General features: G+C 56.6%; 1 long non-coding RNA gene across 1 annotated transcript; it reads right to left on the reverse strand.

The window, feature by feature from the left end:
• Positions 1–3020: 3020 nt before the first annotated feature.
• LOC135309371 (uncharacterized) lies at positions 3021–6817 on the reverse strand. The gene is made up of 3 exons (XR_010369646.1): positions 5452–6817; positions 4284–4343; positions 3021–4130 (listed from the first exon to the last, which is right to left on the reverse strand). It is a non-coding gene; the product is annotated as an uncharacterized LOC135309371 (long non-coding RNA).
• Between the last annotated feature and the right edge of the window lie 6485 nt (positions 6818–13302).

Here is a 13302-nt window from a genome sequence, read left to right on the forward strand (position 1 = left end):
TGCTCCTGGCCAGAGCTGTCTCTCTGCAGCGCTGCCCATGCCAGGAGCTGCCTCTGGGCCAGGAGCCCGGCCCAGCTCAGCAGCACAGACACAGCACCAGGACTTTAATGACCCTCTGCAACTTTGGTGCTCTTTGCATCAGACTCAGTCCCTCAGAGTGTGCTCAGAGAACTTTTCAGGGAGTCAAAAAGAGAGTGAAACACAGAAGTTTCTCATACTTTAAACCGATCCTTCTGAGGGACAGGACTGAGAAAGTGTCCTCAATCTCCAGATAAAGCAAAACACTGGAGGCAGTGATGACAGGTGGGGACAAGCAAGGGAAAGGTGTTTCTGATGCTGAGCAATCCTGTGCCTCTGTCCCTGCAGGCTGTCGTCATCCCCCGGCTGCTCCACCTGGCTGGCCCCTTCCTTTGCTGACAGCTCTGCCTTCTGCCTGCCTCTGCCTGCCCACACAAAGCCTTGGGCTGCTCCAGGCTTTTTCTGGGTGATGTGTTGCACCATAGCCCTGCCCTGACAGGGAAATGCTTTTCTCCTGGTGTCCAGTCTGGGCCTCCCCAGCTGCCCTTAGCACGATTATTTCTTCTTCACGCTCATTCCCACTATGAAGAAAAGCTCCAGCCTCTCTGAAACCACCCTTCACTCCCTCCTGGACTACTCCTGTTCTGTCTGCAGTCTCCACACCACTGAGCCCAGAGCCTGCAGCCTCCTCCCGCTGGTTATGTGATGAGGCCTCCAAACCCCACCTTGGGAGATTTTTGCATCCTATCCAAGGTCTGTGAAGATAGAAGAATAGTGGTCAAAATTATTTTCTCCCAAATCTTGCAGTGACAGAACAAGGCTCAATATCTTTCAACTGAATGAGGGTGGATTTACATTTGTTAAAAGGAGGAAATATTTTACAATTATGAGAGTGGCAGAAAACGGCAACTTTTTCCAGAGCAGTGGATTCCCTATCACCGCACTACTCCAAGATCAGCAGCTTTGTGCAACCTGATCCAATGAAACCCTCTCATCCCCAAAACCAGAATTCCTGTTGTGTGGGTTCTCTGCTGTGCTGGGTGCCCTCACAACGCTTCTGGCCAGAATGTCTGCTGAGGGCAGCCAGGCTGCTGCAGGGGCAGTGACCTCACAGCCATCACCATGGCAGCCCTGTCCCCTGGGCCTGGCTCTCCCCTTTCCTCTGCCCCTGCCGTGTCTCTGCTGGCATGAGGAGTTTTGTCATTCATATCTTGTCCCCAAGGTGCTGGGGCCAATGGCTTCCCAGGCAGGCTCCTGGAGCAGAAGTGGCTTTTCAGGGCCCAGGCAGAAATGAGCCCTGAGGCAGCAGCTCTGCAGTGCTGGCCACCAGGCCAGGCTGCCAAGGGAGGCTTCTGGCCATGCCCTGCAAGCAGCTGCTGCTGCCAAGGTGCCTTTGGTGCCTCAGGCTCTGCCTGGCACAGCTCCCAGCATGGCACTCTGCCCTTGTGCCCGAGCCCTTCCCTGTGCTGGGGCTGGCCTGGGGCTTTTCCTGCAGCGGGACCTGCCCTGCTCCTGGCACAGGAAAGGCAGGTCCTGCTGGAGCAGGAGGCTCTGCCTGCAGTGGGCTCCAACCACTCCAGCAAGGCTCTGTTGACTCCAAAACTGCTTCCTAAAGCAGAATATTCTAATAATTGTTATAGAACCTATACTGTGAAGTAAATAACTGTGGTTAAGTTCTTTCTTCTAATCATGATCAGAATCAATCAGAGCCATATTTATAGAAATATATCTGATATTACATCATTAATTGTATGGGACAAATTGCATTAAGGTTCAATTCCACCTGTACAATCTCTACACCTTTGACAAATTCTGGGGCTAGGATTGGATCCAGCTGATCCCAGTCTCCTCTCTTAAAAGGAATTCTGGAAGTCTGGGGGCCCTGCAGGGATTTGAGGATCCATGGTGGCTGTTGGATGTCATTCCTCTATCTCATAACCCAGCAGGATTTTCTGTAATAAAGAAATAAAGCTTTTCCCTGAGGCTCCCACTGTGCCCATGACAGGAACCCCTGGGAGTGTCTGGGACATCCCGGCTCTTTGGCAGCCTGGGGACTCCTGGGATGTCACCGTGGAGCCCCTGTCAGTGCCTGGGACAGATCGGTGCCTTTGCAGCCCAAGGTCCCCTGGGATGTCACCATGGAATGGCTGTGACTGCCTCTGAGCACAGAAGCTCTTTACCATCCCCAGAAACCCCTGGGAGGTCTCCATGGAGCCCCCAGCTCTGCCCGTGACATTCCAGCTCTTCAACAGCCTGGAATGTCCCCATGGAACACTCTGACGGCCTGTGACAAATCTGATCCTTACCAGGCAACCATCCCCAGCCCCCTGTTGCTATGGTCAGTTTCCATGGCAACCATCCCCAGCCCCCTGTTGCCATGCTCAGTCCCCTGGCAGCTCCATGCACACCCCAGGCCAGGGCTGGGTGCCATGGACACCAGCTCAGGCCTGCAGCCAGAGCCCGTTGCCATGGCAACCATTGGCAGCCCCATCCCCAGGGTCATGGGATCCCAGATCCACAGAATTGGCTGAGCTGGGAGGGACCCATCAGGATCCTGGAGTCCAACTGCTGGCCCTGCACAGGACACCCCAACAATGCCAGCCTGGGCCTGGCAGGGCTGTGCAAATGCTGCTGGAGCTCAGAGAGCCCTGGAGCTGGGAGCCTTCCCTGGGGAGCCTGGGCATTGCCCCAGCAGCCTCTGGGCAAAAACCTTTTCCTGAGATCCAGCCTGAGCCTGCCCCGACTCAGCTGCAGCCGTTCCCTCCAGTCCTGTCCCTGGGCACCAGAGGGAAGAGGTTCCCACAGCCCCAGCCAGGGACCCGCTCCCAAGGCTGTTGCCATGACCACCAGGGCTGGGACCAGCTGGGATACTCGGTTTCCATGGGCTGGGGTTCAGGAATGGGATTCCCCAATTTCCTGCTCCCTCTAAAACCGCGCTGCTGCTCACTGCCCTCCCACCTCCCATGGAAAGCACAAAAGGCAAAGATCCCAGGCTGGGATAAGAACAATTTACTGGGAACAGCAATGAGATAAGGAACAAATAGGAACAAAAGCAATATTGATAACAGAAGGGATAAGAAAAACTATTTACAGGGAAAAGTACAACATCACCACTGAGTGGCTCTTCCTGGCCACGTATTTCCTCCTGCCTGGAAAGGACACCTTTCTCCTCAGGGAGAGAGAGAGAGTCCCTTTCCTGCCCCTGGCAATGACCTGAGGTGGGAGTGAATCTAATGACACGGCTCTGGCCAGACCCTCTTGTTCTTCAATCCTACATCAGGTCACTAGCAGGGGCAGGAAAAGTGACAAGTGTCTTCCCACCATGGATCACAGGGAACATGGATCAGCAGGTCTCTTCCCAATGCGGGTTCTCCAATGGGGGATGAAGCTGGAGCAGCACACGAGGCTCTTCCCACACTCAGGGCACTTGCAGGACTTCCCTTACTGGTGACTCTGTTGATGTTTGGTCAAGTTAGAGCTGTGGGTAAAGCTCTTCCCACACTGGGGACACTCGTAGGGCCTCTCCCCGCTGTGGATGCACCGGTGCCTGGCGATGTTTGAGTTGCACTTGAAGCCCTTCCTGCAGTCTGGGCAGAGGAAGGGCCTCTCCTCTGTGTGAATCCATTGATGCTGGAGGAGACTGGAGCTGGTCTGAAACCTCTTCTGACACTCGGGACAGTCATAGGGCCTCTCCCCGGTATGGATGCGTTAGTGAGTGATGAGCTCAGAGCTGCACCTGAAGCCTTTCCCACACTCCCCACACTCGTAGGGCCGTTCCCCAGTGTGGGTTCTCTGGTGCACGATCAGGCTGGTGATGCACCAGAAGCTCTTCCCACACTCCAAGCACCTGTGAGGCTTCTCCCCATCAGGAACCTGCTCATGGACCACCAGCTCCAAGCTCTGGCTGAAGCTCTGTCCACCTTCCTGGCACAGGGTGGATCTTTACTCCTCAGAGCAACCTGGGCTGCGTTTGCAGCCCCTCCTCGTGCAGGATCTCCGGGGCTTTTCCTCCCCGTTGGGTTCCTGCACCGTGGAGCCGCTCAAAACGGCCTCTGCCACGAGGTTCTGCCGCGGGGATTTGTCCTCCCTGCTCTCCATGCTCAGCTCCTGCTCTGGGGGAGGAAGGACAAGGACAGGATGGCATTTGCCTCCGGGCCACAGGCAAGGGCAAGGAGATGCCCCCAGGCTGTCCTGCAGCTGGGGGCTGTGCTGGGCTGGGAGATAGAGCAGGAGAGAGGGGAAAGGGGCACTGACTTCCTCCTCACCTGCTTGCATGTTCTGGGGCATTTTCCTCACAGCCTCAATGGGGGTTGGCAATGGAAATCCTGGTTGGAGGAAAACTAAGGATGAGCACGTTGTGTTTGAAGGTCTTCCTGCCCAAGTCCATCTCTACAAGTCACCAGCGACCTAGGCTCCAGAAAAACCTCCCAAACACCAAGATTTAGGGCTGAAAAACCCTCCCCAGGAGTTCCCTGTCCGTGCTCCCTCCCCTCTGGTGTTCAGGGTTGCCCCCTGTCCCAGCTGCTGGGGTCACGCTTGCATTGGGGGTCCCCCTTCTCCTCGGTGCCCGCCCTCCCCAGCCTGCTGGCACTCCCAGCAATCCCAAAAGCTGCCCCCTCTTCGCTCCCCATTCAGGCATGCCGGGGCTTTTTGGGCTCCCTTCTCCCCTCATGCTCTGCTCCGGGCTGCAGGGGCTCCAAGGAGTCCCCCCTGCCCCTCTCCAGCCTCTGCAGGCTCCCGCCCATGGCGGCGCTCCCCCCTCTCTGGGCTCCCCGCTTTGGGCTCCTGGGGGACACAGGGCTCTGCTCCTCCAGGCTGCCTCTGCCGCCAGCCGCCACCGCCACCCTCCGATGTCCCCCCGAGGGGCCTTTTCCGCTCAGCCTTGCACTTCTTTATTCTCCAAACATCCCCCCAAAAAACCCAACTGGGAGGAACTGGGAGTCACTGGGAACATGCTGGTGATCACTGGAAAAAACTGTGCTTATACTGGGATCTACTGGGATCACGCTGGATGTGACTGGGATCATCCTGGCAGTGAGTGCCACTGCACTGAGGCTGACTGGGAGTGCTTGGCAGCAAATGGGATCATACTGGAAAGAACTGGGAGTGTCTGTAACCAAAGGGAGGGTGAAAGAGAGCCACTGGAACCATGTGGAGCACAACTGGTTCATACTGGCAGGGACTGGGAGCACACTGGGCTCATCTCTGGATCATACTGGGAGGGACTGGACCGACACTGGGAGAATCTGAGAGCGACTGGGAACACACCCTGCACATCATCCCCCATACTGGGACTGACTGGGAGCAACTGGGATTATACTGGGACCACACTGGGAGGGCTGGCATGTGACTGGGATCCAACTGGAGCTTACTGGGATCATATTGGGATTGAAAGGGAGCGACTGGGATCACACTTTGGGCTACTGGGAGCACCTGAGAGAAACTGGGATCACGCTGCAAGCAAACTGGAGGAACTGGGCAGGACTGGATGCATGCTGGAGGCAGCTGGGATATTCTGGGCGTGACTGGGGGATCACACTGGGAGAACTGACACCGTCCTGGGGCCCCTGGCAGCGCCTGGAAATGACGGCAGACATGCTGGGACAAGGTGGGAAATGCTGGGGGCTTTTGTGGATTTTGGGGGGTTTGGATTTTGGGGGTTTTATTGGCACTTTGGGGGGGGTGTTGTTCTGGGGTGTTTGGAGGTTTATTGAAAATTTTGGTTGGGTTTTTTTTTGTATTTTGGGAGGTTTTACTGGGATTTTGTTGGGGGTTTTTGCAATTCTCATAAATTCTGGGGATTTTATTGGGATTTTTAGGAGATTTTGAGGTATTTATTGGAATTTTGGAGGCATTTAGTGGGATGTATTTGGGATTTGGGTTTTTTGGCAATTTGGGGTTTTTTGGGAGTTTTGGTGGGATTTAGAGGAGTTTTGTTGGGATTTTTGGGTGTTGCTCTGATTTCTTTGGGTCTTGGGGGAGATTTTGCAAGATTTTTTAGGGGACATTTTTTGGGGTGGATTTGTGGGGTTTCATTAGGATTTTGGGGGTTATTGGGATTTCAAAAGATTTTGTGGGCTTTTATTGGGATTCTAGGGTGTTCTAATGGGATTTTGCGAGATTTATTTCGGATTTCATGAGTTTTATTGGGACTTTTGGGGCTTTTAAGGAGATTGTGATGCCTCTCAGCCCTTCTGCAAACCCTGGGACAACCCAAAGGCCCCAGACTCCCAAATGCCCCACAAATTCCACTAAAAATCCCACATTCCTCAAGAAATTACAATAAGATCCTCCAAAACCCCAGAGAATCCCACCAAATCCAAGTGAAACCCACCCAAACTCAAAAAAACTCCCCAAAATTTCACTAAACACCCTCAAAAATCAACCCCCAACCCCAATAAAATCCCCCAAAATCCAAAACTCCCGAAAGCCACAAAACTCCCAAAATCCCATAAACCCCGAAACACAATAATTCTCTCTGAATCCCCAATAATACCCCCTCAACTTCCATCAAAACCCTCCAAAGCTCTAAAAACGCCCTCCCAAAATCCCCAAAAACCCTCCCAAAATTGCCCCCAAATGCCAAAAATGCCCCCCAAAATCCCCCCAGACTCTCTGGGGCCGTCCTGGGTCAGGGGCACCGGCCGGTGGAACAGGAGCCACCTCAGGGGCCCTCGGAGCTCTGTGGGGAGGGGGCACCATGGGAGACCCCCAGAAACGGGAGGGGGGGTCTGGGAACCCCCAGGATCCCCAAATCTCCCCCGGGAACCCCAAATCCCCCTGAAAAGCCCCCAAGGTTGGCCCAGGACCACCCTGGAACCCCAAAGTCCCCCCAGCACCCCCAGGACCCCCCTCGAGACCCCTCTCAGGACCCCTCCCCACCCCCAGATCCCCCCACAGTGCCCCAGGACCCCTCCCCAGACCCTCCCTGACACCTCACGATCCCCCAGCCAAGACCCCTCCCCACAACCCGGAACCCTCCCCAAAGCCCCCCCAGCCCCCCCGGACCCTCCCACGCCCCCCCGATCCCCTCTCAGCCGCTCCCGGCCCTGTCCCGGCCGCCTCAGCAGCTCCCGGAGCGCTCCGGCCGCTCCCAGCGCCGCCCCCGCTCTCTGCAGCGCCCGGCACCGCCACCGCCGCTGCGGCTCGCCTCTGATTGGCTGCAGCGCCGCGGGGAGGCGGGCGCTGCTGAGGGGAGCCGCGCCCTCATTGGTTGGTTCGGGGCGGGGCGCGCCGCTATTGGCTGGGGAGCCCGTGCACGCGGCGGAGGCGGGAGATTCAGAGGCGAGCGCGGCTGAGGAGGGCGCTGAGGGGAAACTGGGGGGGTTTGGGGCGGTCTGAGGAGAAATTGGGGATTTTGGGGAGATTGACGGAAAATAGGGGGATGTGCGGTGGGTTTGGGGGGCGTGAGGGGGTCTGAGGGGGCTTTGGTGGGTCTGAGGGGGCTTTGGGGATCTTTGGGGGCATCTTGAGAGGGTCCGGAGTGTTCTCAGGTGGGTTTAGGGGGATCTGAGGGGAATTGGGAGGGTCTGAGGGGATTTTGGGGGATTGTGAGAGGAGCTGGGGGGATCTGGGGGGTTCTGAGGTGCATCTGGGAGGCTTTAGCAGAGTGTGAGGGGATTTCCCAGGGTTTGGGGGGGATTGAGGGGTCTGAGGGGGATTTGGGGCAGTCTGATGGATTTGAGGGGGGTCTCAGGTGGGTCTGGGGTCAATTTTGTGGGGAACTGGGGGGTCTGAGGGTCCCGGGAAGGTTTTGGGGGTCCAGGGTGATCCTGGGCCAACCTTGGGGGGGTTTGGGGCTCCCGGAGGGGTCCCGGGGGAGATTTGGGGGTCCCGGGGGTCCCAGGCCCCCCCTGAACCGGGGTCTGGGGGTTTCGGGGCGAGGGGGCACAACAGGGGTTCCCAGACCCCCCCTCCCGTTTCTGGGGGTCTCCCATGGTGCCCCCTCCCCACAGAGCTCCGAGGGCCCCTGAGGTGGCTCCTGTTCCACCGGCCGGTGCCCCTGACCCAGGACGGCCCCAGAGAGTCTGGGGGGATTTTGGGGGGCATTTTTGGGATTTTGGGGAATTTTGATGAATTTTAGGAGGGTTTTGGGGGATTATCTTGGGGCTTCTTTAGGGCTTTATTGGGTACTTGATGGAAGTTTAAGGGGAATTATAGAGGTTTTGGAGAGAATTATTGGGTTTTGGGGGGTTATGGGATTTTGGGGGTTTTGTGGATTTGGGGAGTTTCGGATTTTGGGGATTTTATTGGGGCTTGGTTTTCAGGGGGTTTAATGAAATTTTGGGGAGTTTTTTTGAGTTTTAGTGGGTTTCCCTGGGATTTTGTGGGATTCTCTGGGCTTTTGGAGGATCTTATTGTAATTTCTTGAGGAATTTGGGATTTTTAGTGGAATTTGTGGGGGATTTGGGGATCTGGGGCCTTTGGGGTTGTCCCAGGGTTTGCGGAAGGGCTGAGAGGCATTAAAATCTCCTTAAAAGCCCCAAAATCCCCAATAAAACTAATGAAATCCGAAATAAATATCACTAAATCTCATTAGAACACCCTAGAATCCCAATAACAGCCCACAAAATCTTTTGAAATCCCAATAACCCTGAAAATCCCAATTAAACCCTGCAAATCCCCCCAAAAATGTCCCAAAAACCATAAAAATCCCACAAAATCTCCCCCGAAGACCCAAAGAAATCATGACAACACCCAAAAAACCCCACAAAACCCCAAAAAGGCTACCAAAATTCTCAAAAAAACCCCAAATCCCCAATGAATCCCACTAAAAGCCCCCACAATTCCAGTGAAATGCCTCAAAATCTCCTAGAAATCCCAATAAACCCCCAGAATTACTGAGAATCCCAAAAAAACCCCCAACAAAATCTCAGTAAAACCTTCCAAAATAAAAAAAAAAATTCAATAAACCCCCAAACACCCCCAGAAGAACACCCCCCCCAAAGTGCCAATAAAACCCCCAAAATCCAAACCCCCCAAAATCCACAAACCCCCCAACATTTCCCACCTTGTCCCAGCATGTCTGCAGTCATTTCCAGGCGCTGCCAGTGGCCCCAGGAAGGTGTCAGTTCTCCCAGTGTGATCCCCCAGTCACGCCCAGAATATCCCAGCTGCCTCCAGCATGCATCCAGTCCTGCCCAGTTCCTCCAGTTTGCTTGCAGCGTGATCCCAGTTTCTCTCAGGTGCTCCCAGTAGCCCACAGTGTGATCCCAGTCACTCCCTTTGAACCCCAATATGATCCCAGTAAGCTCCAGTTGGATCCCAGTCACATGCCAGCCCTCCCAGTGTGGTCCCAGTATAATCCCAGTTGCTCCCAGTCAGGCCCAGTATGGGGGATGATGTGCAGGGTGTGTTCCCAGTCGCTCTCAGATTCTCCCAGTATCGGTCCAGTCCCTCCCAGTATGATCCAGAGATGAGCCCAGTGTGCTCCCAGTCCCTGCCAGTATGAACCAGTTGTGCTCCACATGGTTCCAGTGGCTCTCTTTCACCCTCCCTTTGGTTCCAGTCACTCCCAGTATCTCCCAGTGTATGCCAGTCCCGTCCAGCATGTTGCCAGTCCCTCCCATTATTCCCCAGTATGATCCCATTTGCTGCCAAGCACTCCCAGTCAGCCTCAGTGCAGTGGCACTCACTGCCAGGATGATCCCAGTCACCTCCAGCGTGATCCCAGCTGATCCCAGTAGAAGCCCAGTTGTTTCCAGTCACTCCCAGCATGCAGCCAGCCACTCCCAGTTGCTCCTGTCATGATCCCAGTTGCTCCCAGCTGCTCCCAGTCACCCTCAGCATAATCCCAGTCACTCCCAGTAGACCCCATTTGCCCCTAACATGGTCTCAATTGCCTCTGCAGGCTCCTGCTCACTCCCAGTATGACTCCAGTATGATCCCAGAACAAGCCCAGTACAGTCCCAGTCACTCCCAGTATGATCCCAGTATGATCCCAGCAGAGCCCAGTCCCTGGCAGTGCTGCCAGCGCTGGGATCCCGCAGCCCTCTGTGCGTTCCCCGCTCCCGGCTGTGCCGAGAGGAGCCCCAAGGGCTGGCAGTGCCCAGGCAGGCTCCCCAGCAAGGCCCAGTTTGGATGTGGGGCCCCCAGTTGTCGCAGTTTGCCTCTCCTTTTGCCCGGGCCGGCTTCCCCCCTTCTCCGCAGTGGCCGGGAGCAGCCGAGAGCCCCGCGCTGCCCGTGCCGAGCTGTGCCGGCTCCAGCCCCGCTCCTGCCGCGGGCTGCGAGGGCTCCGGGAACGGGGCAGCGAGGGGGTCGCTGCTGCTGCGGGAGGAGGAGGAGGGAGCCAAGGGCAGGGATGAAGGAGGAGGAGAAGGCGGGCACAGGGAGGAGGAGGGTGGGAGGGGAGATGGAAGAGGAGGGGGAAGGCGGAGAGAGAGCAGCCACAGAAGGAGAAGGAGGTGTGGTTAGGGAGGAGAAGGATTAGGAGGAGGCGGGGGGATGGAATAGGAGAAGGGGCAGGAAGAGGAAGCGGAGGGACAGAGGCGGATCAAGGCTGAGCAGCAGGAAGCACGCGGTCGAGCCCTCCGCGCATTCGCAGCCCCCACCTGTGGGATCATCGCCCCCCATGGCGCAGGTGAGCGGGGAGGGGGAGCTCGGCCCAGATATCCCGGGGGGTCCCTGGGCTGGGATGTTTTGGGGGGATGTTAGGAGAATGAAGAAGTGCAAGGCTGAGCGGAAAAGGCCCCTCGGGGGGACATCGGGGGGTGGCGGTGGCGGCTGGCGGCAGAGGCAGCCTGGAGGAGCAGAGCCCTGTGTCCCCCAGGAGCCCAAAGTGGGGAGCCCAGAGAGGGGGGAGCGCCGCCATTGGCGGGAGCCTGCAGAGGCTGGAGAGGGGCAGGGGGGACTCCTTGGAGCCCCTGCAGCCCGGAGCAGAGAATGAGGGGAGAAGGGAGCCGAAAAGGGAGCCCAAAAAGCCCCGGCATCCCTGAATGGGGAGCGAAGAGGGGGCAGCTTTTGGGATTGCTGGGACTGCCAGCAGGCTGGGGAGGGCGGGCACCGAGGAGAAGGGGGACCCCCAATGCAAGCGTGACCCCAGCAGCTGGGACAGGGGGAACCCTGAACACCAAAGGGGAGGGAGCAGGGGTGGGGAACTCCTGGGAGGCTTTTTCACGGCTGAATCTTGGTGTTTGGGAGGTTTTTCTGGAGCCAAGGTCGCTGGTGACTTGTAGAGATGGACTTGGGCAGAGAGACCTTCAACCTCAACGTGCTCATCCCTTGTTTTTCCCAAATCAGGATTTCCCATTGCCAGTTCTTGTGAGGCAGTGAGGAAGAGGAAGATGTCCCTGGACACTGAGGCAGGTGAGGAGGAAGTCAGTGCCCCTTCCTCCCTCTCTCCTGCTCCATCTCCCAGCCCAGCACAGCAGAACCTCGTGGCAGAGGCCATTTTGAGCGGCTCCACGGCGCAGGAACCCAACAGGGAGGAAAAGCCCCGGAGATGCCGCACGAGGAGGGGCTGCAAACGCAGATGGCGGGGATCTGAGGGGGAAAGAGCCAGCCTGGGCCGGGAAGGCGGACGGAGATGGAGCCAGAGCTCGGAGCTGGTGGTCCGTGAGGAGGTTGCTGATGGGGAGAAGCCTCACAAGTGCTTGGAGTGTGGGAAGAGCTTCAGGAGGAACTCCGAACTGATCAGGCACCAGAGGAGCCACACTGGAGAATGGCCCTACGAGTGTGATCAGTGCAGGAAGAGGTTTCCGAGCAGCTCTGATCTCCTCAGGCACCAGCGCACGCACACAGAGGAGAGGCCCTTCCGCTGCCCCGACTGCGGGCAGGGCTTCAGGCAGAACTCCCATCTTGTCAAGCACCGGCACATCCACACTGGGGAGAGGCCCCACGAGTGTGAGGAATGTGGGAAGAGCTTCAGGCAGAGCTCCACCCTGATCCACCACCAGAGGATCCACACTGGGGAATGGCCCTACGAGTGTGGGGAGTGTGGGAAGAGATTCAGACATCTCTCCAGCCTGATTGTCCACCAAAAGATCCACACTGGGGAGAGGCCCTACGAATGTTCCAAGTGTGGGAAGGGGTTTCGGATCCGCTCCCATCTCCTCCGGCACTATCAGAGTCACACAGAGGAGAGGCCCTTCTGCTGCCCCGACTGCGGGAAGGGATTCAGGCACAACTCCCACCTCGTCACCCACCGGCGCATCCACACTGGGGAGAGGCCCTACGAGTGTCCCCAGTGTGGGAAGAGCTTCTCCAGGAGCTCTCACTTGACCCAACACCAACAGAGGCACCGGTGAGGGAAGGCCTGCGAGTGCCCCGAGCGCGGGAAGAGCTTCGTGCGCTGCTCCAGCTCCATCCCCCACTGCAGGAGCCATGCTGGGCACAGCCCTGGTGACCCACATTCCCTCTTGGGAACACACCTGGCTGCTTGTCCTTTTGGTTTGGCCTTGATTTTCTTCTGATTCATCTTTATCCCTTAAAAACAGCCCAAACTGGGTTAAATGCAAGAAACTGATTAAAAATGTCTATAGTCCCACCATTGCAGAGGTGTTTGAGGAGCAATTTAGGATTTGGGGACACATGCTGTGTGGAGTGCCCCTGTTGCTAAGAGGCAGGAATTTGATTTCACCCTTCTTGTGTTGCTATGAACTCCTCCCTTGACCTAAACCCCAGCTCCACCTTTGGGATATCCTATAAAACCCCCCCGGCCCTGCCTTCTCCCTGTCTTTTGGGGTAAGAAATGGATTCTGGAGCTTTCTGAAACCAAGACCCGTCTCGTTTGCTCCCGGCACCGGCAGCTGCAGCCTCCCTGGGCACCATGGACTCTGGAGACTGGGGGCAGCCAGTGAGGGCAGGTCCTGGATTGCAAGCTAAGTGTGTGTTCTGTTTGCCATCTGTCAGAGGTGGGGCACTTATCTTCTGTACATTGGGCAGTTTATCTCTTCCACAACCAATCCTCCCTCCAGGAGATAGCTTCTGTCAATAATTATTAATTACCTTCTGTTAATGGGCCATTGAGTGCTACTGCATGGCTGATAAAATGACATCATGCCACTGGGAGATGCTCTGCCCAGCGGGAGGAGCCAAGCATTTCTTCCTGGATAGAATCTGAGTTTGGAACATTGCAGCAGCCTTTTCCCACTGGATTGCCAGAGGATCAACCTTTTCCCACTGGATTGCCAGAGGAAGACCAGGCCCTTCTACACCACCACTGCACCTTCAGAGGAAAACTCCACCCTTCTCCAGGATCCCTGCTCCAACAGAGCCACACCTGTCACTGCAGGAGGGCTGCAGCCACCATTCAATGGGACTGCTGCCAACACCCTGACCCACAGG

Source organism: Passer domesticus, chromosome 10, assembly GCF_036417665.1.
Source record: "Passer domesticus isolate bPasDom1 chromosome 10, bPasDom1.hap1, whole genome shotgun sequence".
In the NCBI taxonomy this organism is placed as follows: Eukaryota; Metazoa; Chordata; class Aves; order Passeriformes; family Passeridae; genus Passer; species Passer domesticus.